At 38.9% G+C, this 25,037-nt stretch overlaps 1 protein-coding gene across 13 annotated transcripts in view; it reads right to left on the bottom strand.

Moving 5' to 3' along the window:
• Nucleotides 1-25,037, bottom strand: part of NRG1 (neuregulin 1) — a 194,622-nt gene that overhangs the window by 48,192 nt on the left and 121,393 nt on the right. The window lies entirely within an intron of this gene.

The following is a 25,037-nucleotide window of genomic DNA, read 5'->3' as shown; positions in this document are numbered from 1 at the left end:
TTATCAGTAACACACACACATTATATAAAATTAAAAGTTTCTTGACTATACCAGTGACATGTGACACGAGGCTCATTTTGTTGGCTGGTAATTTTCTTTAACCTCATTTTCATATAACATATAAATTATCCACAGGAAGGTTTTAAAAATGGGTCTTGGGGTAGCACCTCTAATTGAAAGTTAAATCCTGCCAACTAGGTCATTGAAATGAGCAACCCTTACAAAAATGGACTATTCTAAATAGCTAATGTAACACTGCTTTCTTTTGGTTAAGTTACATGGAGGGATCACCTAACCAGACTTGCCTTACATATTCATCCCTAAAAATACTAGTGCTATAAACAGAGTGGCAGATATAAATAAAGTGTTTACTAGTGACAAATGACTAAAAAACTAGGAGGATTTATAATATAGAGTTGAATTGCTTAATTTTCATCCACTGCTCTATTCAGTAGATTTTCACTAATTTTTTATTCACTTGACTATACCAAGTCTTCACTTACTTAAAGTATGAAATATTGTAGTGTAAGTCACTGATTTGTTCAAAATAAGTTAAAGATATGGAAGAAATCTGAGGATCCTAGAATTTTACATTTATTTTTGCAGTAAGAGAAGACAACTGAGGCACATAAAAATGGTTATACAGTTTTTCAAACTCTTTAAATGCAGGTAAGAGACATGACTAAAATATTGAACTTTGTACTTTCAAATGCACCATTAACATTTTAGTTTAGCATCCTTTGTTTCCTAAAAGTAAGCAGTCAATGTTGAGCAGAAATGTCAGGAAATCAATAAAAAGTAATTAGGAAGAGTGTTTCACGTCCTTGAGAAAAGCTCTGAGGGCAGAAAGGGAAGCTTCTGCACAGTGACCAGTTAACATTCTTTAGGTTTTTTTTCCCCCATAATAAAAAGAAAAGGCATGATTTAAATTACTTTATTAAAAAGTAACCATATAAATGTCAAGTGTCACGCTGGGCCATAATGCAGCTGACGCGGTTGCCTCCCATGACAAAAGCCACAGGGGAAGCTGCCGTGGTGAGCTGACCGGATCTGTAGTGTTGGGTATGCCCAAGTGGGATAAGCAACAAAGAAGAAAGCCTCCTGTTAACACCTAGTGGTTTTAGCTATTTCTAGCATCTCTGAGCAAAGACAGCGAGAGAAGGAAATAATTGTGGAGTGATCTCAATGTACCAGGGAAAAAGTATACATGACCTCATAAAGTTCCCACAATACCCTGTAAATTCTGTATTATTTCTCTGACTTTCTGATAAGCAGATAGTAAACAATATTTCAAAGAGACTAAAGAGTCTGCCAGAGTCCTACAGATGAGAAATTTCAGTTAAGATTCTAAATCTGATTACAAAGTCTTTGCGCTTTCCAAGACACCACTGAAGAATTTTAAATGGTGCTTCTTACTACTTTCGAGGGCCATACACTTCTTTCGGAATCCGGGCAATGCTATAGCTTTTTGTTTACACAGGCAAGTAAAACCCTAGCCTACAATTTTGGGATTTCATGGACTCCCCCCTTCTCTGAAGCCAATCCATAGTTATTCCATGGATTTACAGTTAAAAACTCTCCATGTGAGGTCGGAGCCTGAAAGACCTCTGACTTCTGTAATTCAGAGTCCTCACTATCATGATTCCATGAGACAAGAGAAAAAGCTATTTCCCTCTGTTCATTACTTTTACTTGCTTTATTTCAGAGGCCTTTCTTAATAATCTGTGTTAACTATATTAGGGACAAATATAAAAACATTTAAGAACATCTGCAAAATTATTGCAGGTCACGATAAGATAAAACAACATAAATTAGGAAATGAAAGCTTATGGAGGAGTTTGTTTTTTTACGTAAGTATAATAAGGGTGATTTAACCTTTAGCAGTTTATTATAAATAATGTCACTATGGTTTACAGATTAGCTAGGATAATAAAAGAACATTTTACTTAAAAGGGGCCCCCATACCTTAAAAACACCAAATCCTTTGTACTTAGAATTTCAGAAACTACTGGGGGTGGGGCAAAAAGGAAGAGGGTCTCTAGCTACTCAAGAGTCTTAGATATTCTTAATTTTAAGCTTGGACTCGCATTATTTAAGATAGAAACTCAATTCTCTGAAAGAGACCTGTGGCAACAACTTCATTTAATAAAAATCAAAAAAATAAAAATAAAAAATAAAAATCACATTCCTCCTAAAAGAAACAAAGTACAAATACCATGAACCTTCTAGACATATTTTTATTTATGCATGTGGTTGCTGTTCTGACGTGCATAGCTTCAAACCAGAGGGTTCCACTTATATCTTTAAAAAAATACTTTTAAAAGAAAATTCTAAGTTGAAATATGTTAACATTTAGTATGGAAATCCATTCATATAATTCTAAATATTGTTGGCCACAAAACATAAATGTGTGCAATGGCTTGAACGGTCAACGTAAGCCTTTATTTCACGTTCAACTTCATTAAAACAATCTCTTGACTAGTTTTTTCCTTCTGAATTGCTCTGAAAGCAATTTAGAGGAAGAAGTGTGCCATAGTGACATTTGTTCCTCCTGTCCTTCTCAAGAGTATGACAGAAGATTAGGAGGAGAACCTAGCTCTTATTCTGAACAATTTTTTCACCCTAGAACATCACTATTACTGATTTTAGGCAACATTTTATTACTACTACTAGTCAGTAGAAATATAACAATTCATGTTTATTTTATAGAAAAAGAAAAGCAATTCTGCTGTGTCTAATAATCGGTTATGAATTGTTCTAATTAACTGAATTAAAGTATCATTTATCAAGTAATGAATGAACATGGCATCCAACACAGAATGCACTTTAGTTTGAAATGTACTGCTTTCCATGTATGGATTGCTTTTCATTTTTCTAGACTATTCAGATAATATTGGAATAAAAAGAAATAAACTGATTTTACAATAGGAGTTTGTAATTTATCACTTAACTCTAACAGTATATGACATCTTAAGTGTTTCCTTTGCTAAGTGGATGTACAATTCCAACTCCCTCACCACACACACACACACACACACACACACACAGAGAGCCATAAAAACACACCATGAAGCTTTATTTTTTTCATCCCGTCCTGAGACTGGTTTTTATCAAAAAGGTTAGAATTACACTGCTATATTGCTGCTGTCCCTCCGGGATTTCTACTCCATTTCTGTTGTGATTGAACCAAAGACAGTGGGGGAGGCTTTCCAATGAAAACTCACTTCAAGCTAACAAAATAAACCTCCACACATACACACTCACACTCTGCTGCCTCTTTCTTGGTGCTCCGATAGTCTCAGGATTCAAGTCCAAGGCACTAATAACAGGAGTCAATAACTCCTGTCTGTCAATGGGAAGACTTGCATTTGGGCTCCAAGCAGTCCAGGGCCAGGGAGTGCACCAATTCTAGAGCCAGGCTTTCATCGGTATTCCAGGTCTATTGGTCTCACCACACCGTGGCGGTACAAGCACATTTGGAGTCCCCAAGTTAGGCTGAATTTGCAGTAGAACTGCTGGGCCTTCAGCACAAGTAGCACAGAGGAGAAGGAACTCCCGAGGGCTGTTGGCTGAAGCAAGGGGAAGGGTGCAGGGGCAACTTCTCCAGCTATGTGCTGCTAATACGGCTAGCAGCTGCCCTGAAGTGGAGGCCCAGAAGAAGAGGGGGAAAAGTTTGGTCACCATATCCACATTTCACCTGGCTCCCATGAATGTCACTGGCTCCATCATTATAGAAAACAGACTTCAGAAAAAAGAAGAGGGAACACTGGCGAAATGTAACGTAGAGGACAGAGGTCTGTTAGGTTAAGAAGCTCCGGTGTTACCATATAAAGAATGTAGGTGAAATTGGTGTTTGCTGCCTGAGAGTCTAGAGGAATGGAACTGGTCTTCAAATATATCAGAGCTGGACATATGAAACATTTAACCACACGGGTGGGCAAAGGGAGGTTTACAGTTGTGAGTATGCAAAACACAGAGTTTATTCTTGTATTATCATTTATTAACTATTATCTTATTTTCCACACAAAAAAACTGTAAGCCTACTTTTGCCCCACCCTGCATATAAGGGGGAGAAACTGGGTTGAATTAATGGAAGCTACAGGAACACAAATTTTCAGTTGAATATGTGAATAAATTTGTACAGCTAAACAAAGACAAAATGGGTAAGCTTTGGGAGGTTGGGCATTTCCTTTTAACAAAAGAAAGCGTAGACCAGTTGACAGTTTTTTGTTGGTGGGACCCATGGCAATGAGGGATAGGGTTAGGCCTCAAACGGTTCCAGGGTTCTTCCGAATTTGAAGTTCTATGGTTTTAACGAGAGGATTAAATGATTTATCAGTGATGCTGGTGGTTTGGACTAAACGCAACAATTTTCATATTGAAGCAAGATCTGACATGATTTTTACAGAGCACAAAAATGCTACGTCTTAATCTTAATTTCAAGCACCTGATTCTAATTCGTCAATCTGTATCTGGCGCGCATTGGCGCGGAATAAAGAGCGGCAGATCAAGAAGAGACCCCTCTCAAAGTGGAAAAAGACCCGATGCCCCTCACAAGTTTTCTACTTCTGTAAATGTCCAAAGCAAAAATTTTGCTCTTTCAGCACTTTCTGTCAAATACAGCAGAAGCCAGTTAAAATATGTGCTCACAAATCACATGCTGATTGCTATTCCTAAAAGCTCTAATTTATCAGATATTTTTAAGAATTTATTTTGGCTATGTAAAAATATTTGGGGGTTCAGAATTTTAAAATATACTTAACAATAGGAAGAGGCTAATACTTTCAATGGCTGTAAGAAGCATAACCCATGATCACAAATCTAGAATGACAGGCATTCACTGCATCTCTGTCCCCACAGATTACTAATTTCATTGATGAGACTTCCTATAGCTTTTATTGGCCATCAGCAGATGAATGGGGGTGGAAGTGAGTAAATGCATCAGGACCAATAAAACCTGCCTGTAGGTGATAAATATGAGCTGTCTGTGCTATGACTTTAGAACACTGTATTATAGTGATGTTTTCCCAGAAAAAATACAAAAGTTCCATTAATTTCATGATAGTAGAGGCAAAATAAAGCATGAAATAATCAAATTTACAGTACAGAAAATGCAGGCAATATCTATGCATTTTTCTCAAATTACAAACTGGTTTGAGCCTTGGGAAATCAGATCTTGCCTTTTAATTTTTTTGTTTGTTTTTCCTTTGCTCTTGTCACATCATAATATATATAATATATGTTTCTAACTTCGAATGTCATGCAGATTAACCTTCCAGTTTATTACACAAAAGGTCTTTCATTGTGTTATAACGCAAAGCATCTTCCACAATTTAGTAAATTTTAGATTTAAGCCTGATACAATCACCTTTCCTCAAATGAAAACATCTAAATTACAAATAAACCCTTGAAAAAAAGAAATCATTTTCAAGATTCAACTCTAAATTCATTTAATCTGGCTCAACAAATCACTGTTTAAAATTCACCAATTTGCCACACTTTTTATTTAACTTGTCCTCCTGCCCCCACTTTTACTGCCTCCCCAGACGGTATTGGGAAGATGGAGAAGAAGGAATAAAAACATTAAAAAAACATTCTTTTTAGCACACCTCACATATATCATTGTTCTGCTTAGTGGCTGGTGGGCGACTGGCAATTTGTTAAATTAACCATTTCCTCTGTATCCTTCCTTGTTACCGGACGGCCATAGCTCTGTGTCATACAGAGCCATTAGTTACGAGTGCTTGCTCAGCACAGTCCATTTCTGCTGATGGTATCTGGAGTTACATGTGCAAACGAGTCAGAGAGACACCAGAGTGAAGACCATCTGCATTTCCCTATAGAACATGCTGCTTTTTCAGACTGAATGTGTTGTAACACTATCTCAGTGAAAACAATAGGTATTTAGCCACTAATTGTTTTCAAAGCCCCCAAATTAAAAACTAGAGCATTAACTTTAACTTGTGTGAAAAGTTTTATTTCAAATACTTGACCGAATTTTCCTGCATTAATGACAAATTTTAAAAACAGCTTGCTTTATTGCTATTATTTTTTTTAAAGTATACACTGTTTATAAGTAAGAATATAACAGATTTTCATTTCTACATTTTCCTTCCCATGATTAGGCTGACCAGAAGAAAATATAGTTTCATTACCCACCAATTTATCAAAAAGACAATTTTATCAATGACTATTACTTAATAAATGAATTAGAACTGCCTTTTAAACCAGTCCCTATCAATCCCCAAAGTCCCCAAAGAAACTATTTTAGCAGAAAGATATGTAGACGTTAAAGGGAAAGTAATAAAACACAGTATTTCTACATAAGATTCATTTACATGTGTTTACGTGGTAGGAAAATTCTTTTTCTTCTTCCAAATAATATTGCTGCTTCAAAGATATACAACTGATATGTGGCTGATGAAAAGTTGATTCTTCAGTCCCAGGCCTCCTCCCACTTTTTTTGAGCCTGGTATCAGATGCACAACGAAGAACACGAAACCAAGGAGTGCACTCTGCATGGACCTTCACGAGCAGCACATTTTTATGACCTGTGTTATCGGAGTGGGGAGATTAATTGTATTTGTTCTTATAATTGTTTTTTTTTTACTTCCAAACTGATCTCTTAGATCTCACTAGAAAAGCCTAGGAATTAGAATAATTTGTATTGCTTTGCACATAGGAAAGTTATAAATATGGCATTATAGCCTAAGTAAAATATTTGTGAAAAAGCAAGTATTTTTAAGACCATCAACAGGACAGTTCTATAATATCATGAGATGAAAATCATCAAAGCATTTCTCATATCAACTGGGAAATTGAAGAGATAAAAGGATGTTTCAGAACGAATAGTATTGATGAGATTATTTGCCCCACTACAGGACAACCGAGAAGAGAAAATCTGAAGACACCAACGGGTCACTGCAGCATCCTGTCCCCGCCACCCCACGCCTCCCCCGGGCAATACTGTTTGTGTTCAGGTTCTAATTGGCTCAAAGTCCTCTACGGTGTCAGGGCCAGACAATAAGGACACAGAGGTAGGGAATGCCTCTAGTCTTCCCGTGTTTTCTCTGAACCCCTCCCATCCATTAGCCAAGATAAGCAGCATTACTTAGGAATTCCAAATATAAAAAATATCTCTGTAAACAAATAAAAAATATAGTGAAATGCTACCCTGTAAAATTATTGATTCATTTTAGTACAAACTCAAACAAATTTGCACTTTTAGGTACATTTAGTACTTTTATGCTTGCTTATATTTTTGTTGAAAAATCCATCCATTAGAGAAAAGAAAGAATAAAAAGACAAAAATAGGACTGTAAGATATTAAAATAGTCTAAGCAAATAATTCACCTCCATGCTTTGAAGCCTCTCTTCTTCAAGTTCCAAGAGCTGACTCATAATGTTGCAAGTAAAATTCACAATAATACTGAAAATATTACTAACATTCATAACATCCATGAATCCATTCTCCTTCGAAAATCAACACACACACCCAAAACCCAGGCTGCCGTTGGCTTCAGCAGGTTCACTTGATTTCATCTCTGCCCACTAGGCACATTTGAACTTGGCCTCACGTGCTTTTTAGAAGCACACACGTTTTGCCACGCGCTTTCTAGAAGTGACATAGTGGAGTCATTTTTTAGATGCAGGCAGTGTCTCGCCAATGCCTTAAAGACAGCACTTGGGACATGTTTTTCCGAAATACCCTTTTCTTTTTCTTATATTTTCCATAATTGACATGAGGTGTGCAGGCCAAGTCTCGATGAGGAGTTGTTAGTCTTAGGAAAAAAGCTACCCTTAGAAGCACGCTTCATTTCTGGGGACAGAGAAAAATCCAATCCCTAGCACTTGACTTACTTCATGATGAAGTAAATCATAATTTTACGATGAAATCTCAGGGCTATGTCATTTTTGTAATCCCATGATCCTGGTATGACCTGTCAGTTTATGGACTTTCAAATTCAGCTGAAGAGTTCCTATTCAGGTGCTCCCTCCTCCACCAAAGTGCACCATTCACGGTTTTTTTTGTTCAAGCAAATGCATGCTGGGCACTTAGAATACCTTAAACCCTTCACGGGAGGAAGCAGGGTAAAAATAGATAACTAATTCCGAAAGTGACAATTGATAAATAATCTATGATTTCTGTCAAGTTTTGCAAAGCAATCATCTTTGAGTTGAGCACACTGTCTTTAGTTGACAGTTTTGCCTATTTCAAAATAGGTTTCAGTAAGTTGACAAATCAGGCGTCTAATGAGATTCCAAAAGTCAGAATTATTTCAGGGACAGGGCACAGCAATCAATATTTAAAAACCACTGTCCCACATGCTGACCCTTTGGTTGTTATGCCCCTCTATCACTGAACTGTCATTCTTTTGAGAGAAAGACGCTGGTTTATTTAACAGTGAAAACTGACCAATTCTGAGAAGTGACCCTTTTTGGCATTTTTGCCTTTTGATTTAAACACAGAGAATAACTCTCACGGTACTAATGGTGACTGTTATTTTAAAACGTGGGCAGTATATTTACTTACATAAATTGCCATATTCCATTTACACCTCATCAAATAACTTATCGAGCTCTTCTGTCCATAGAGATAAACTTTAACTCAATTATTTTAGCTGACATGCAGGGTAAACCCAAGGTACCCATTAGGAGGGGTGAACAGAATAAGGATTTACTGTATTTGTGGTGAAAGGAAGTATTTTTTGAATAAACAAAAAGGGATATAGATTTTTAAAAAATAATTCTCATCTGAGTTCTATTTATATGGTTACACGATTTATATTTGTGTATTAAAGGAATGAATTTGCTTCTTTAAGAGAATTTATCTCATATACCTAGATAATTCAAGTTTCTGTTTATGTCAATTTTGAGTCAGAGAAAAGCATTCATTTTTGCTCTCGCATTTCATTCACAATATTGCTAAAGTTATTTAATCAGTTGTACATATTTAAGTATTCATTAAAATGAAACAAAAACAGTCTAGTAAACTACATATGATACTATATATGTGGAAACAACTGTTTTAAATGAATAAAAATTTTGCTAGCTATAAACACAGAACACAGATGTAGAGTTCTAATCAGAACACTTTCTTCTGGAATGGGGGAGAGAGAAAGAGGAAGTGGGAAGTGACATGTAACGGGAACGAGGTTTGTTTTGGGGACGATGAACAGGTTCTGGGATTAAACAGTGATGTGGGTTGCACAATTTTGGAAAACATTAAAAGAATGAATTGCACACTTTGGAAGGATGAATCTTATGGTATGTTACTTACATCACAATAAAGTTGTCAGTAAAAAGTTGTGTCTCAATACCTTAACCTATTAAATCCTTAAAAGAGGAGACACATGCATTGGAATATTTTCCTACATATTTCTCGGTCCTATCAATACCCAAACCCCTGTGTTACCAATTAAGAACATACATATTGACATGAGAGCATTAGTAATATGAACATGTTTCCAGAGAAAAGATAGCAGAAGGCAAGAAATTCTAAAAGTATCATCTCAAAAGCTGCACTAATCACATTCATGTAACGGCATAAAGCAAAAAATAAAGAAAGAGACCAAAAAATCTTGTTCTCTCACATTGGAAGTCATCTTTCCATTCTTTTTTCAAGTCCCAATATTAAGTTACATCTACATTTGACTACACTCAAAGGTGGTTCACACAGTGGGACAACTGCCATATAACTCTATTCTCTCGTGACTTCCGTAGCAAAGCAGATTTCATTCCTTACAACTGCATTCATCACTAACCCAGGCAAGCTGTTTAACTAATCAGTCTGCGTCTGACAACTGCTCTCATTTACTGATTCTATTTCTGTGCCACCGTGGGCACACCGAGCCCCTCAATCACTGTCAAGGGCAGAATGGGAGGAAATAGACAAGTTCCATTTGTAATAATTACTTACTTAAAGGCAGAGTTCCTTACACTTGCACAGCAGTTTCATCCACACAAAATAACTCAGACATAGTTTCTCACTAACTGACCATGGGGCAAACACACTCTTGTGAAGAGGGAACCCAAATACAAATGTGCAGCGATGAAGGACAGAGAAGAGGTATCATTGATTTACGATAACACATTTAAATATACTTGGAAAAATAACCATGGGTTGGCTTTAGGGTCTTCATCACTGGAAGCATTTATAACAGTAATTGAGGAATTTTGTCCAGCAAGCTTTATGGCTTCTCTGTGAATGGAGAGGGTAGGTAACGTATTTCCTTGGTCTAGCTAGGTGGAGTCCTAACTGAAGGTCCTGGTTAGACGCAATGCCTTCAGGACATCACTCCCAGCCCTAAGATTTTAATATTATACGAAAAGTCAAACCTGAGGAAAAGCTGTATGCAGAGTAGTTTTATCATCTCACCTCCTTGGTAAATTTGGTCCTAAAAAGACAGGCTAGAAATTCTCTGAATTCCCTTTGTTAGGTAGAGAAAGTCAGAGAGGATGCGAGCCATTGCCCTTACAAAAGCCATCCTGAATTAAACTGAAGTGGGGGCCTTTGCTTCTTTACCCAGGTCTCTAGTTGACCTCCTCGTAGGCCTTTATTTTGTCATTATCCTCAGTTACAGATACTCAGGCTCTTTTATAAGCCCCTTACTTCCTAAGACCTTCTACCATCTGGGCTTTCTCTCCAGTGCAATCAGAGGCAGGTATGGCTGCTACTCTAACACCTTAATGCTGTACTCTTGTCTTACTAGCTGGATTATGGGCACATTACCATAGAGCTACTTGAGAGCTAAAAGATCCTATCTGCCCTAATAACTCTCTTGTAATGAACTTTGCCTATAGTTGAATCACTGATGTGCATTTCTTGATGTTTCACTCCTTTATGCTTCCTCCCTTTTCCAGCTGTTCCTTGAGTGCTATATAAAAAAGCAATTTTATTCCATGTGCTTTACCTATGTGTTTACTTGTTGAAAATTCCTGTTATCTTTTCAGCGCATTAATGTCTAACAGATTGTTCCATATTATACGGGGTATCATCGACAGCACTAAAATGTGCTTTTCTAATTCTTAATAAGCCTAAGCCATAATTCAGACGCTACAAAAAGCAACAGAGCCATACTTCCCTGATTTATGAAAATCATATCTGCATTTGCAATTTATTTTTGTAATACAGTTTTTTTCTAACTGATTGCCATGTCTTTTGATTGGTCTTCTATGCTCTGTATTAACCAGTTCCAGCTCATATATATATAGGTTGGATGTAGGCCTTGTTTCAGCTCTAGATTTAATCAGCTCTCTTTCTTAGAACGACATGAGTTGAAAGTTGACTACAGTGTGCGTCTATTCTGGAGGACGACATCAGCGCCAGGAAAGCGTGCTGACACCTGGGGGTAGTTCAACACCATCACATTAATCAATTAGAAAGTTTTTAAAAGTTCTTACCTACAGAACAGAGAGATAAGAATTTGGCACAAGGTCATCCTCTGATTTGCTCAAGCCAAAAATGAATGGTTTACTTTGGACATGAAGGAAACATTTAATAATTAAATCTAGAGTTTCTCTGAATTATCCATGACAAAAACTACAGGCATGCAACTCTCAGGGAGATGACTAGCCCAGGGCTCTGTCTCCTGGTGTGCCACACTAATTCTTCAACAGAAGAGGCTGACTCAGGCTTGGCCGACGTGATTCTGCTCCAAGTTATCTCAATCCACTTTGATGGACAACTTAGCTCTCATATTTAATGAGACGAGAAAGTCGGTACCACGAATGGAACTGCCGGCCACACCCATCCAATCCTACAGTTTACAGAATTTTGATTCTATTTACCCACATCAAGTGCACACATCAGACATCTGAAACATTCTTTAAAGATTGATTACCTTGCATTTTTAAGGTTCTTGGAAAAGAATCATGAGCCTTTACTACCTCTCATCCTCAATGAAACTTGTGGGAAAAAACCTAAAGACAGCTATGGATAAAACAGCAGGAGAAGTTTTGAGGCTGCTTAATATAATCAAACTTTCTGGAACAGTGTTAATTTTCAAGGCTCTTGTGTTCTTCAACATGTGGAACAGCAGGAGGTTTCTGTTGACAGAGGAGTTAAATGTCAAGGAAACGCAGCTTGAGAAATTCAAGAGGGCTTTCCACTGACAAGTGCTATGCTCTTTTTTTCACTAAGAAAAAAGAAATGCAGATTTCCACCACTTGTATCTTTTCCCCCCCTCTCAGGTAATTAAGGAACTTTGAAAGTGAAGAGGATCATGACATTATCCAACATGATCCAACTCTTGGGAAAGCTTTTCTAAGACACGAGTTGTTTTTTTTTTCCTTTTCCCTGTCTTCCTGAGAGTCTTGGTTCTGATGGGAACAGTCTCCTTCACATTATAGTTCAGTGACATAAAGCTCTCTCTTCAAAACTAAACAAATGGAAAACCATCCTAATTTCCACCTGGGACTGGGGGTGCAGAGGAGAAACACAGAAACGGAAAACTGGCAAACACTGTTGGAAAGGAAGCTAATGCATTCTTTTGGGTCAAAATCATCTAATTTTGTGGTCACTTTCATTGACTAGTCAGTCTGATTTTTACCGTCCAGACACTGGCTTAAAGTACTGTGGACATTCCTTTGCTTCACTCCTGGGCTGTCTGCCTTGTTCGATCATATCCTCATCTGGACATTGCTTCCTCCGATATCTAGAGAGTCGCATTTCTAAGCATCTGATTTTTAGGAGATGGTGCTTAGTAATATGACCAGAAAAAGAGTGGTACTTCTCCTGATCACGTGGCATTCTATGACTCCGGAGACCCACAACGCCCTGCCGAGGGCCACCTCCCAAGCCCACAGTGCATGTCTAGTCACCCAGCTTTAAACTGGGTCTTAAACAATTTGTGATTTTCATGATTCTGTCTTTGAATCCCACAGGGAACATTCTGCCTGTAACTAATTCTTCCCCAGCTAGTCTGCAGTGTCTCCATTTACTAGGTATAGAAGGTGTCATTATTTGCTTTTTATAAATTTCTGCACTTCCCCATAAAACTGTGATAATGATACACAGACATTGTTCAGTTTTGTTTAGCAACTCTTTTTAAAACTCCTAACAGATTTCAAAGTGTTTTTTTCATTTTAGTTACTATATTTAAAAAATTTTTATTGTATTTTTTCCATTACCATTTAACCCCTTTATACTCTCCTTCCCCAATAATCTCCACACTGTTGTCCATGCCCACGGGTTCTTTGTCCTTTTTGCTCGATCCCTCCATCCCCTACCCTTAGCAACCCTTGAGTTCACAATCTTGCTGGCAATTTTAGAATCTCAAGCCTGATTGGTAGACTTCCCCTGCTCTCTCCTTTTGTATTATCCGCACTTGATTGCCAGGCAGAGTTGCAGGTTGCTCAGAGTTGGCTTAAAGGAAAGACGGCTGGACTGGGGGCACAGTAGGAGACCTGGGTCCTAGTCCAGTTAAGCTGAGCTCTGCGGGATTTCAGGCAAATAACATGTTCTTTCTAGGCTGTCCGGTCCTATTCTGTTACGTGAATCCTAGATACACTCCAAAGCTCCCTTCATTTTGCCACAAGGACACTGTGTAGGAGCTGCCAGAGGAAATACAGTCTCTCTGTTTTGGATGTGCACACACCCACGCATTTAGCTTGATTCACGGATGATTTGAGACATGACCTAATTTCATTTAGGCTCAGGATCTCGTCAGTGTGGGTCTTCATAGTTGCTTTATACAATTAAAATATGGAATATGAGGCCGGAACTCCGACTTTATTATTATTAGTCGTGCTCAAAGGAAAAATAAGAAACTGATCTAGTGGAATGATGGATCAGCAAGGAAAAAACACAATGAAAAGAGCCCGTTAAAAAGTGAAGCACCTCATGAGACCAAATAATAGGAAAACTACAACCCCTGAAATGTCAGAACAGTTATATATTGAAAACTCTTGAAAAGAAAATACTTAAATTGGAACACTCATCTAGGGGAAAAAAGATACGAGAATATTGGCAAAGTCTAAGGATGAACATCTGCAATCTAGGATTTAAAATTATGACAATAATTGATACTAGCAAGGGTTGGGTATAATTTAGGACATATATATTTAAAATGTGAGTTTTAACCAGACAGATTCTAGGGGTGAAAGGTAGAACAGAAGATTAAGTTACGACTCTCTAACCTCAGTGAAAAGAACATACTAGCCTCTTCCTGGTAGAAAGTGCTGGACGCATAGCAGTTAAGAAAGCACAGCTGAACCCTTGCCAAAAACCTGCTCCCGAGGCTAGGCAGGAAGAAACAAAAGGTGAGAGGGAAAGCGACACGCATGAGGTACGTACACACCTTTATGCGCAGTCTTTCAAAAATGAATCCAAAAAGAAAGTAGAGTCTATGCCGTTAAGGTTTCTTTTGCTTCCTTTTAACAAATAAAATGTATGAATAATGAAACAAACACTTTTCTTATCCATGGGAGCATCTCTTCCTAGCCCACAGTGGTTCACAAGATTTTGATTTTACAGTATCAAATAGAATAAAATGAACAAAAGTGATATATATGTTAAACCACAGTTTCTCCAAGGGAAATCAAAATTTTGCAGTTTTTGTGGGCCTGGCACCTTGCATGTAATGCTTTCTGAAATAGAGACTGCTGGCTAAAAAGGAAGCACGCTGCCTCTGCCTTCTATTCCCAACTCCAGGGCCTTCGAGAATGTGAACTCTTTGAAAACTAAAGAATTCACTTAAACATGAGTGACCTATAGAGAAGAAAAATGAGGTTTTCCAGGAGCCTTTGGCTAAAACAATAACCTTTCTGCATAATGTATCTGTTTTTGCATAATGTGATCTGTTTCAAGATTATGTGTATATACAAACAGCAGCCCTTACTTCATCATCTTCTTTTAGAAAAAACGACTTCTTAGTTGTTCACAACCAATCAAGACAGCTACCAGCAAAAAGCATGTGGCGATAGGGCTCTCCTCCACAAGGACCATGATAATTTGCTTGAATTTTAAATCTCTGACATGTATGTCTCACTTCCAAGTACCTACCTGGACTTGGACATGTCGATCCAATGGCCCCGACAGAGAAATCACAGGTATGGCAACCTTGGAGGGGGGAGGGGGGTAGTGTATAGGAGCACTCATCTCCCCTCCTGCCAAGACTTGGTCCCTTGTCGCATGTACACTGGGCCGATTTCCTTAAAAGGAGCCACACTGGCTTTCAACACTGGGGTGGGACTCAGGTTTATTAGCAGATGCCATTCAGTCCCTTTTAGGAGTACCCGCTTTCATTATGTTTCTGCAACTTAAAATAGAAGGGGCAGTTGGGCCTAGAGTAATCAAAACACGGATGCTGCTGCTCACTGCATACAGAAATATTATGCCAACTTAATACATGGTTAGCTTTGTGGCCCACTTTTAAATATAGGGGGCGTGCGGAGTCCGACTGATTTTTCTAGGGATCTTTCATTTCACCATTCTTCCTCTTAAGAGGGGACTTTGATTCCCTCTAGACCAGTCGTATGGGGCCAAAGTCCAGCTGGAATCTAGAGATGCAGAAACAGTTAGGCTGAGCCTGTCGCTGCAGGTGCCAGGCAAAGACCCTGCGTGACAGAAAATCGTGTGCTGCTGGACAAATTGACTTTGCTCAGAGTCTGAATGAAACTGACTCACTCATGATCCATTAGGCACCTGGCTGGCATCCAACAGGCCAGAAAATAACTACGCAGAATAAATCTCTGGGTCTGTTGCCAGCAGCCAACTGTGCTAAATTCTCATAGTGTGTGTATGTGATAGGTGTGTTACCCTGCCCTGAGAACACTTGAATTTGGAATATACTTAGTCATTATGCATATTAGAATTGGGTTTGGGAGGCTAATTAAGTTATGGAACTACAGGAGGAAGAATAGGAAGTAGATCTCAAAAGTTTATTTACCTGCTTGTCTGAGATTAGCACAGTGCTACGTGTACAGTGATCCTCCATAAACGTATGTTGCTGCTAGCTGTGAAGATGATGATGATGTTATAAAATCAGTATCATTTTTTTCTTCATGGAAAACTGGATACATATAAACTGCTTGTAATTTTCAAGCGGTTTTACGGAAAGCAGCCCAACCATTTATGTAAAAAGCTAAAAGAAGGATGTCACTCAAGTGTCTCCTTAACACAATGCAACTGGCTCCCCAATTAGTGGGGAAAAATACCAATTTGCAAATAAGTCACACTAACAATTCCCACGACTTCTTTGCTATTATTACTATACTTAACTTATGCATAATCTTACTACTTACAAAGCCTCCTTTTTTCTAGGTTATAATCAAAGAAGAGCACATAAACACTTTTTAAGAATTGAGCACCATGTCACAAAAATTATCTATTTACTGGTATATTAAAAAAATTGGTGATTGCAATTGAAATTCTCTTTTCAGAGAGACTATTTTCAGGGTCTGTGTTTCTTACCAGCATGTCTAGTGCAATTTGAGGAAATAAAGTCCTAGGCAAGATAGGGGACAGTGGCGTGGAGCACGAGGCTCTGTGGAATCATGCAGAGAATCTGCATTTCCCCTTTTCCTAACCTGCGTGACAATGAAGTTTATAGACTGCTTTTTTTTTGTGGGGATACAGGAATTTATGCTCGATAAAGGGCTAGCACACACACACACACAGATAGAGACAGCAAACAACAAATTCACTAGATTACCCTGTAAATTTCAGAAGGATATCCGTCATATAATAAATTGTGAGACAGTCCTACTGGGAATGAGATAAAATAAAAGTCACCTTAAATTCCTAATTCTTTCTTTTGTGATGGCTACCCACCCAGCTAAGTATCCAGTCATTCTGCTCAAGGCCATTATTGACATTCAAAAGGTAAAAAAAGAAAGGTCCTTGTATGTATCTTCCTGCCTTTCTTTACACGCCCACGGAGTTCATCTTCCGCAGGAGGTCTATGTTGGTGATTTTAATCCTTTGGAACCCTGGGTCTTTACAGGCTATTACTGTCTAGGAGCTTTAGAGCCCAAAGAAAATCAAACAGGGCCGAAAAGACTGGGGTAAGTGTCCTGCGGTAATACAGCAGATCCTCCTGGTAATGCAGTAGGAGGCACTGGGCAAACAGCGATGGCTCCCTGCTGTCCCCACTGCACACAGGGCCAGCGTGGTTCAGCCCTGTTAAACGGGTCCATGCAGTGGGTCCCGTCTGGCTGGACATGAGCATAGGTTTTCACACGGTGCTGTGGAAAGGAGTTGAGGCGTCATTAGAGCTGCCTCAGGGGGTGCTGCAGGGCGTTAAATAGAACACGGGGCCAATGGAATTATGGGTTCCTGGGCTCCCATAATCACTGCGACAAGAGGAAATCTATTTTATTGTTTTAAACAAAACAACGGAATTTAATTTGAGATAAACAAAATTTCCAATGTTTTTAAAAAATTGAAGAGAGCCGAGATCTACACCAGCATTGATAGCTGGCGATGCTGGAGCCTGACTCATGCAACGTAATGCTGTGTCCAGGGTCTGGAAGTTGAGGGTGTATCAAAGTTAGGCGCAGGAAGGGTGTGGACATCACAGACCACCTGACCTACCATCTCAGAAAGAAGCGAGAACAAAATCAGCTTCCTGTTGGTTCCTCTATTCTATACCAGGCCAGACAATGTTATAATTCAAGCTACTAAGATTAGAACAGAAGCTAAAACATTTTCAGGGGCAAGTGGTAGGAAAAACTTGACTAAGGCATTGTCATGACATGGAAATGAATTTCTCCAGTTCTTTTGGGTTTGACACTCATGGCCGTGAGCTCTATTACTAGTTATAAAAAAAGATGTGAAGCAGCTAATAAGATAGCGAAACGAAAATATAAATGCAATGTTGCCACAGTGTTTCTTTGTTAATTGGAATGGAGGCCAAAAAGAGCTCTTACTGCAAAAAATATACATACTTTAGCTACTTTGGGGAAAAAAAACAATTTCAGGTACTTTTGTATTTTTGCTCAGTGCAAAAATACAAAAGGCAAAAATAGAGACCACAAGAGCAGTTTATTCATAGTTACTGCAGTCTAAGTATAGTTCTAGAAGCAATTTTTGTTCATTCTTTGTGTTACTTGCAAATATGAGGAGAGAAAGGTAATTTTTTATCGTATCCCATTGACAGAGAAACAATACACAGTCCGTGAACTCTTCCTCTTTTTCCCTTGCTGCTGCTATAATCCCAGTTTATCTCCAAACTGCCAAATGCCCGAGTCTGCACTAGAAAAGCAGATATTATGAGACTCTGTGAAGCAAAAGGTCTTATCATAAAAATTTTTTCGAATTCTACTATTTGATCACAAAAACTCCAACTATACAAATAATAGGCTCACTTTTTCTTGGACAGCTATTCAGTTGGCTGTATGGTTGCTTTTTTAGTCCTATCAGTCCCTGCGGGTATTCCAGATACTATCTTGCTTTTCTTGGCTGCAGCACTCCCTCTTGGAAAACATCTGGGCCACAAGCACATGTTGTGTTTAAGATTATGGTGTGACGACCCTAAGAGGCTGCCTAGAGCCTAGACAATACAAGACCAAATACGAAGCAGAGTAATTCAACATTTCAAATGCCTAATAGATGGACGAGCAGCAAGCTGTGGCTTTAAGAGTACAATAAAAACAGGAACAGAATTCACTGAGAACTGAACTGAGCCAGCAGAGAAGAGACTATTTATTTATTTTTATCGACCACCTAAAGTGGCAATTATTCTAATAACTTAATGTAGTATTTAAGCAATTGTTGAAAAGCTGTCACTATTATTGCACTGGGTCTATGGGGCCTGGAAAAAGATTTTCTAAGGGTTTTCCCAGGGAGTGAAACTTCTTGCTGATGCAGATTTGGGATTCAATCATAACTCAATGAATATGTTTTGGGCACATAATACAACGGGGGGGTCGGAATTGGGTGTGAGGGAGGGAGAGACAAGTGAATATTAAAAATAATAAGTACTAATACTAACAGGATTTTTGTCTTACAAGAGTTTACAATATAACAAGAAAAGTAAGGCATGTTCAAAAATGATCTTTATGGAAAGCAGCTTTCAGCAAATCCTTATAGCTGGGAATAAAGGCCGTGTTTTGTTGCATGCTTTGAAAGATGGGTATACTGTTAATTAATGGTAACTGGTGATGGGGCAAAAAGCATTCCAGGTGGGGTGAGTGGAACAGGTGGGAAAGACAATTACAATGGGCACTGAAGGACCAGGAAACTTAGCTCTTAGTGGCTGTAAATTTTCTAAGTGTTATAGAATTCTTTCTTTGTTTCTTTCATTAAAAATATCTACAGCTTTATGCCTTGCCCTGGCTTCTCATGGTTTTTCTTCCTATACACCATCAAAGGTAATTCCTTTTTTTTTTTCTTTTTTGGAAAGAACTAGCCAGGATATTGGGGAAGCCCATTTCTCCTCTTCTTCGGCAGCTATGTGCCCATCCGACATCGCTCCTTGCCCGGAGGCCTGTGGATAGAGGCTCCTGCACACGCATACCCATGCGTAGCTGCGGGGATGATAGAAGGAAGTGATGGAGACAGGAAAATAATGCTTTGGGTGGTGATGGTCGCTATGTGCCAGGCCTTGTCAAAGTGCTTTGCATATATTATCATATCTACACATCATGGCTCTGATTTAAGTGCTATTTTAATCCCCATTTTATGGATGAGCACGCTGAGGCCCCACAGCGTTAAGTAAATTGTCTAGGGCTGCTTAGCTCATGAGGAGGTGGAGGCAACAATACACCAAGGCAGCTGTGTTCAGTCTGTGCTCTTCGACACTTCAGGACTGTCTCTGATAGATGGACAGTCGGGGACAGTGATGACATAAAACATGCAAAGGAAACATTTCTAAAAGCAACGATTACCACCTCTCTTCCTCCTCTAAACACTTATAATGCATTCTTTTAAACATCAAGTCTTTCCTTGACACATTTTGGAAATAAAAGTCCAGCACAATTAGCGCTGTTGTAGAAAGGATTTAGGAGCATGCTAAAGTGGGTATGTCCTGGTAAGTACCCTGAGCTGCAGGCTGGCCACGGGTAGGGGCATCTTAAATTTAACAAATTGCTCCGTCTTTCACAACCCGGTTTGTGGTTGGGTCCTAGTGACGTTCTCAGGATGGTCATGTAAGAAGCAGTACCATTCCTAGACGGATTCTGATCGCCTCTCCCAGCACTCAGCCGGGCCCCTGCCTGCCTGAGAGGATTGCAGTCTCGGCTAATGGTTTTGAGCTTCTTGGTTTCCACTGGTAATGGATCATCTGTCTAGGCTGACAACCTCCTTAATGGCTCTTCCTCCTCACAGCGAGCTCAGGCTCACGCTCAGCTTTGCTGATCCCCTCTGTGGTTTCCGGTTGTCCTTTGTTCTTTTTCTACTTAGAAGAGATTCAAGTGACCTTAGATGATAGTGCCCTATTTCGTCTTTCAATGCACATGTCCACTGTAGCATCCATCCATCCGTCCATCCATCATTTATCTGACCCCTTTCCTTCGGAAATAGCTTGTCTAAAATTCGACACAGATGATACCAAAACAATTTTGTTTCACCCTTTACTGAAATGTTGGTGATGATAATATATTTTACCAAGTCTTTGTAGCTTCTCTTCTCTGCCAGCGATCCACATTATCTTTGATATTTAATTAATGTAGAGTGGTATGCTGAAGATGGTTGTATCTGGTTGGTATATCTTTATAGAAATGAGGATTTTTTTTAATAAGAGGCATCAATAATCCCAGTCTCCCGAACCTGGTACTCATTCAGAACCAAGATTATAAAGATTGGAGCAGCTGGTACCACCCAGGCTCTCGCATTCAGATTCAGACCCTGGGTTAATGCAAATCAGTTTTTTACTTCAGTGGTAACTGGCTATACCTTCTGTCCCCTGTGGTATCAGTGTATCCATAATACCAAATGACTTGTCTCATGTACCAGTCTGAACCTGCCTATAAATTGAGCACATTTCCCCCCACGTCCTGTGAGTCATTACGGATGCTCTCAAGCACAGAGCTGGTCTGCCCTCATAGTCTCTGGGGCTCTCCCACGGAGACCTCACTTGGTGCATTACTGCAGAGCTGGCAATTCATCTCCTAGGACAGCTGTGTCACTCGCCTTAGAGAATTAGAGGCTCTTTCTGGAAATCAGGCATCCAGGTTCACATCTCCCTCCCTTAGCTCTTGATATCTCTTAAATTGCAATCAAGTGTGCAAATAATCCTGTATCTGAGTACGGGATCTGGATAGCTTCTGAGTTATTCTAAACCTGGAGGCTGACACATGGACCAATACTTTTCTCTCCCCATCACTCTCTGCTCTACCTCTCTGAGTTGGCTCAGTCCGGTGTGGGTCCAAAAATCTCATTTAGCTGTCATTTTGGAGAGTATATTATTTTTCCTGGCTTTCTTCAATTTTTCTTTCATGTATCACCCCTAATGGGATATAGAAAAACTTTATTCCCTTTTCTTTTTCCTGCTTCTTTGTTTGGTTCTCAGTTCAGACTCGTTTCTTGTTTTTCAACATTCCAGTAGGAATTAGATATGTAGTTTGTAATCTTCCCCCCCCTGCCACATGTTTCAGCTCATTAAGGAAAGCAATAGAAAGGAGTGATATTGGTAACTTGAATCTGCCACAGTCAAGGAGGTTGTACTAATCAGAAGAATAAAAATAAGGCTGTTGAATAACCTAGACTAGACAATGGAAAGAAATATTTAAGGCAACAATTATAATGATAAAAACATACTGTGTCTTTCTTTTTATGAAAACGAATTTACAATAAATCTGTTTTGGAGACAGGACATCAAAGTTACAGAGAAAACAACCTATTTCTAACATGAAAAACAAACAGGGTCAATCCTTTTGCGGAGTGACTCATTTTCTTCAGGTTCTCGATCTGGGTGATTCAGTTCCCGCAGAATCATTCCCTCGTGAAAGAGCACTTCCTCAGCCCCCCTTCCTCTAACACCCCTCCTAGGAGACCTGCCTCATACACCACCCTGAACCCGGCCAATAGACTGAGCACTTTTTCCTATACTCTGATGAGTCATCTGCTTGAAATTAGGAAGCAGGAAGATTTCTAAGTTTAATGTTTTTAGATACTTTTTTTTCTTATTATCTGAAAGTTGAAAAGGAGCTTACAGATACTTGAGACTGACTAGTTGTTAAACTAGTATATTGATAGTCCACCAGTAGCACAGTTAGCTGTTCTCATAAGCAACTCTCAATAGAGGATGAAGGAGTTAAAATCCTAGAAGGCTAAGGGCAAAAAATCAGGATCTGCGCGTGGTGGAGGCGGAGGCGGAGGCGGAGGTATGGAGGAAAAGGTGTTTGGCTGTGACTGAAAAAACCCTACAACACAAGACTCTCACAAGTCTTCATAAGAGAAGGAGACATGCCTCACTATCATTCTAGTTGAGAGTCACTGATTTAGAGCAAGTACTGACAGAAGAATAAAAGAAAGTGCAATGAGGTCGTGGCTCCCAAAATGTGATTAAACCAGTTAGTGGTTGCAGAGCTGAGAACTGAATTCAGGCTTATTGACCCCTAGTCAAATCATTTTTCCTATAAACCCTGTTGTTAGTTTATCCAGATAGAAGAATATTTAGTGGTAAAAAATTTAAAGATGGGAAATTCCTCAAAGTCTATTAAATTGCTCTTTTATGGCCACATTCCTTGTGGTGGTGGAAATTTTCCATATCTGGACTGAATCAAGGTCAGTGCCTGCCTGAAACAGTCTGTGGTTCTATAGGATGTCACCACTGGGGGACATGGAAAAGGGTTCATGGGCTCTCTCGGCGTCACTTCTTACAGCTGTAGGGGGACTAAGGTATCTCAAATTCAAAAATTAACTTTACCAAAAAATATATTTAATTAGCAACTGGATTCACCTTGAACTGGGGGATGCATGTGTTTTCTTCCCCCCGCCCCCGAAAAGGTCAGTAGTGTCAAAACTGTGAAAACTTTATACCACCCACCAAATTGCCTCTCTGCTGCCATCATTAATTTACTAGGTATCTCACAACAAAGTGGACAGTTGTTAAGAGCTGTCAAAAATTAATATTAAACATTGACTAGAGTTGTTCAAATCTGAGAACTAGTCAGTAAAGTTCTCCCTATGTATATTTGTAGACATTTTTATTATAAATATGGTGTTTTAGATTTATTTCCTCAAATAATAGCTCTTACTGATATTTTTACTCACAGAAAAATATATGGAGAAAGGATAAAAAGATACACAGAAGATGAGGACACCTCAGTTCCATTCAAATGTAAGCCACTTATCAATATAAGTAACTCAACAGTACAAATGAAAAAGTAAACCTCTGCTACACTGACTCTCTCCTACCATTCTGTTTAACAGTGGAATTGCTCTTGACACAGTAAAAGAAAACCATCCTACTTTGATGAGACAGATTAAAAGCAAAAATTGCAGCCATCGAATATTCTCTTAAGTAAAATAATTCTTTAAATGTGAGTGATGTTACGGAGGTCTGAGTATAATCATGATAACAAATTTTTTAAAAATGTTATGTGCTTCCTGGTTTCTTCCTCTTGTCCCTCTGACCTAGGGATACTGGTAAGCATTTTTATTCAAGAAGCAGATTATAAGCGTCCATGTTTTTTTAACAGGAATTTAGACCAGGTTCCTGGCTACAGCGCATGATGAGTCATCAGGAGACACAAGCAATATCCAAATGTAAATATAAAACTACAAGAGCATTTCATCAGCATAAAGGTACAAAGGGCACAGAAGAGACTGGCCTCAGAGTAAGTCTTTCCTTCTAATCCTACAGAGTGGGGAGGGTTGGGAGACTTCCCTGCGTAGGAAGGAGGGGAAACATCAAGATAAATTAGAATGAGGCAACCCTTCTCTTGGGAGCAAGGCAGGCTCCAATAAACCACACGGATGGCAGGACGTGGAGTCTGAGTATCTATTGTGAATGAACAAATGGGATCCTATTTTTGTCTCATGAAAGCCGCTTTGCCTAAAAAGTGCATTCAGCTTGGCCCATGGTTCTTCACTTTCCATCTCTTGTTCAGACTGTGAAGTTGAGGCCCGTTTGCATTTACAGTCAATTTCCGAAGACTGACACTCAACCTTTCTGCAACCACTGTTCTTAAATTGTGCTGTTCTGCAGAGCTGAGCCTCCCTGACAGTTCTATAGCCTGCGTTTCCTTGCTTTATGACAATTTACATCAGCACAAGCCCTGAACACTGTCAACTGACAAAACACACTACAACACACGGTAAATAAACTCGGGAATAGACTCTGTGGGCTTCTGGTCATAAATGCAGACACGGCGAGGTTGTCTCCTAAGTGTGCAGTTAACAAAGACATGTTTCTTTATGGAGCTGATCCAAAAATTTAAGGCTAATTTTTAACAAAGTCAGAATTCTTGATGTATAGACAATAGCTGAAACCTTTAACCAACAGAGGTAAATTAAAGCTGCCAGCTCAAACTAGCTGTGATATTTATTATCATAAAGATAAAAGGTTGTGTAAATTATACTAAAAGTATAGTTGACATAGCTATTAAGCTTTTTTTTTTTGGTTCCAAAGTTTATGAAGTCCCTTAAATATTTGTCAAAATATGTGCTCTATAAATCAGTTGAGATAAGGCACATATTTTTATTCTAAAGTAAGTTATGACAAAGTAGCTTTGCTTAAAGGAGAGCAAGAAGTTTTCCTACATAGATTTTATATGAATTACAGATTTACAAATGTTTTCATTTCCATAAGCCTTACCGCAACTATTTCTTATTCTAATATTTGGTACATGGGAACAAAACGGTAAACTCTGGGGAAATAGCACCTGCTGCCTTCCCCATGATTAGAAGAAACACTCCAAGGGGCAAAACAATCTCCCATATCGCTCTGTGGAATACGAGATGTGACTCCGAGAAAGGAACCAATCTTTTCTGAGAAGTAAAAGGTCTCATCAGACATCAGATGCAGGTATCATACAACTAACGACAGGTTACAAGATTATTAGCACTCATGATTGACTTTCAATAAACTTCCTACATCTTCTCCATATCAGAAAATCTCTTTTTAGTCATATCATATCGGAAAACCACA

Source organism: Desmodus rotundus, chromosome 13 (genome assembly GCF_022682495.2).
Source record: "Desmodus rotundus isolate HL8 chromosome 13, HLdesRot8A.1, whole genome shotgun sequence".
Taxonomy (NCBI): Eukaryota; Metazoa; Chordata; class Mammalia; order Chiroptera; family Phyllostomidae; genus Desmodus; species Desmodus rotundus.
This window is presented reverse-complemented; position numbering and strand designations above follow the sequence as displayed.